The sequence below is a fragment of the Fukomys damarensis genome, unplaced genomic scaffold (assembly GCF_012274545.1).
Source record: "Fukomys damarensis isolate Sample0158 unplaced genomic scaffold, DMR_v1.0_HiC HiC_scaffold_5, whole genome shotgun sequence".
Classification (NCBI taxonomy): domain Eukaryota; kingdom Metazoa; phylum Chordata; class Mammalia; order Rodentia; family Bathyergidae; genus Fukomys; species Fukomys damarensis.
In genome coordinates this window covers 44,958,354-44,961,727 of record NW_022900917.1, presented here as the reverse complement: position 1 = coordinate 44,961,727, position 3,374 = coordinate 44,958,354, and the positions used below count along the sequence as shown (strand labels likewise).

Below are 3,374 nucleotides of genomic sequence, written 5' to 3'. Positions count from 1 at the left end.
TGCGCTTGCAAGGCAGGCCACCGAACCGCTGAGATAAATCCCTGGCTGTGATCTTGATGATCCTCTGTATTCTGTTTGCCAGTATCTTACTGAGGATTTTTGCATCTGTGTTCATTAAGGAGATTGGCCTGTAGTTCTCTTTTTCGGTTAGGTCTTTCTCTGGTTTGGGAATCAAAGTAACACTTGCTTTCAGGAATGAATTTGAAAGTATTGCTTCCCTTTCAATTTCATTGAAAAGTTTAAGGAGTAGTGACAGTAGTTCTTCTCTAAATGTCTTGTAGAATTCAGCAGTGAATCCATCACGACCTGGGCTTTTCTTTGTTGGTAAATTTTTAATTACATTTTCAATTTCACTCATTGTTAATGGGGTGCTTAGAATTTTTATATTTTCTTCATTCAACTTTGGTAATTCATAAATATCAAGAAATCTGTCCATTTCTTCTGTGTTTTTCATTTTCTTAGAGTACAAGTTCTTGAAGTAGGTATGGATGATCCTCTGGATTTCTGCTGGATATGTTGTAACTTCACCTTGTTCGATCCTAATTACATGGCTCTGAGCCTTTTCTTTCCTTTTTTGACAAGGTTGGCTAAGGGTTTATAGATTATATTTATTCTTCCAAAAACCTAACTCTTTGATTCATTGATTTTTTTGTATCATTCTCTTGTTCTGCTCTGATCTTTATAATTTGTTCCCTTGTATGAACTTTGGGTTTTTCATGTTCTTCTTTTTCTAGGAGCCTAAGATTCATGATTAGGTTATTTATTTGAACTTGCTGTTTTCCTAGTGTGGGCATTCCTTGCTATGATTTTTCCATATAGAACTGCTTTCATTGTGCCTCGCAGATTCCTCTATGTTGTACTGGCATTATCATTTATTTGTACAAAACTGACTAATTTCTTCTTTAATTTCCTCTGTGACCCACTGATTGTTCAGGAGAGCACATTTCAATTTCCATGTGTTTGTGAAGTTTTTACAGCTTCTTATGCTAGTGATCTCCAGCTTAATTGCACTGTGGTCTGATAATATACATAGGATAACTTTCATTCCTTTGTATTCATTTAAAGCTGTTTTATGAGCTAGTATGTGGTCTATTTTGGAGGATGATCCATGTGCAGCTGAAAAGAAATGTATATTCTGATTTTGTGGAGTAGAATACAGTAGACATCTATGAAGTCCATTTATTCAATTGAACTTGGTTTACTTCTGTTATTTTGTTGCTGATTTTTTGTCCAGATGATATATTTGTGATAGTGGGATATTGAGGTCCCCCACTAGAATTACCTTAGTGCTTATTTGGTATTTCATGTCCCTTAATATTTGTTTTATATAGTTCAGGGCATTTATATTTGGTGCATATACATTTATGACTATCATCTCCTCCTCTTGGATTGTTCCCTTTAAAAGGATGCAGTGACCTTCTCTGTCTCTCTTAATCAGTTTTGGTTTGAACTTTACTTTGTCTGCAAATAAGATAGCTACCCCTGCTTTTTTGAGGGCTCCTGTTGAATGGAGAACAGTCTTCCATCCTTTCACTTTCAGCCTATGAGTTTCTTTTTTCACTAGGTGTGTTTCTTGTATACAACGTATTGTTGAATTTTGCTTCTTAATCTGTTTTGCCAGTCTATTTCTTTTGAATGGTGAATTGAGGCCATTGACATTGATGTTTATAACTGGTATGTATCGACTTACTATTGTCATGCTATTGTCCTTTTGTTGGCTCTTTTTAATTTTTCCCCCTCTCCCTTTAGTTTCTTGCCTTTCTTACTTGATTTGCTCTCTTGGGCCTCATGATTCTTTTAATTCTTTTGGGCAGATACCCAGCAGGGAATTAGCGGGGTCAAATGGGACTTCTAATACTGTTGTTTGTGGTATCTTCATATTGATTTCCCTAGTGGTTGCACCAGTCTGCACTCCCACCAACAATGAAGAAGGGTTAGAAAACATAAGATTTTCATTTAAATAAATCTTGATTTTTTTCATTAAATTTAATATTTGGAATACTACAGAGCCCTATGATACTATAACTGCCATTTAATTCAAAATTTATCACAAAAATATATTTTAATAATTGGATTAAAAATTATTAAAATAAGCAAAACTAAAACCAAGAGTTTGTAACAACATGAAAATATTCCAGAAGGATTGCCTTTATTTTGCTAGCAAAGGTGGAATTGTTTGCTTAAAAAAAATCAATAATGGTACATTGTTTAAGAAAACTTTTTGCAAGGATTGTTTGTTGGAAAATTCCTGCTGAAGTTAAACAATTTTGGTTTTCTTCTGGTACCTGAGATCTGAAAAGGCAGAAAGAAGATTCAAATGGAGAGTATACTAGGCTACTCAGCAACTAACCACTTTAGACATTTTGACTAAGATGCTTGATGAAATCCTGATGAAATTCCAGTAAATAATTTAATAAAATTTGTATTTGACTATGTTTTCCGTGTCAGATTTAAGAATTCATTATATGTATATGAATATCCAAATTTTCTGGAAGTAAAAAGGTAATTTGTTAATAAAAACAACAAATATATTATGTCATTTAAAAATTGCTCTATGTAAAATAACAAGAGAAATGCACTTAAAAATTCCTGTCTTCGGTTTTAACAGGCTGTAATAAGCATATCTTACTATCATTAAAGAGCTGTTAAATATATTATTAACATTCACAATATTGATTAAGAAAAAAACTTCTATATTGAAATTAACATAAAATTCTATTAAGTAGTATTTTTATTTTGTTTTCTTTAATTAAATCTAAGAATTCAACAAGGTTGATCATCAAATGTAAAACAGGATAAAATGTGAATACTGAAGCATTAATACTGAAGATTTAAATCTGTCTTAATAAAAAAATTTAGATATCAAAATACTAGATGATTTATATCTGTACTACAGCAAGACATTGTTGTACTTACCAGAGGTACTGGCATACTCTAAATGGTCACCATGAGCAAAGATTTAAAAAAATAAAAAAATGAAGTCCATCTTTTTTTTATAGGTGTAATATGAAATTTTTAAAAGTAGTATTAAATTATGAAAAATGAAAGTAAAATGAAAGAAAAATGAGTGTAAATTTTAATCTTTGAATATCAAGTTTAATTCCTTACCCTTTGGTTGACTTGGAAGGTTTACATCCACATGCATGGTTTTCTAAAAGTGCATCTTCTTTCATTGTGGCACTAGGAAAAGCTCTGGTTTGTGGATTGTGCTATAGCAGTGGGGCAAGACATTTGCCCACCATCATGTTGGACTGATATTATGCTTTGTATTATGCCTATCTAACATTATTTTTTCTAAAATATTTTGTTATTCTTTCAATTTATTTTTGTCCCGTAGTTCCAAAAGGACTACTTTTTTTTTTTTTTTTTTTTTT

The 3,374-nt window shown here is 31.9% G+C and overlaps 1 protein-coding gene across 3 annotated transcripts in view; it reads right to left on the bottom strand.

The window, feature by feature from the left end:
• Positions 1-3,374, bottom strand: part of Pde7a (phosphodiesterase 7A) — a 167,337-nt gene that overhangs the window by 12,591 nt on the left and 151,372 nt on the right. The gene's annotated exons all lie outside the window — the stretch shown is intronic.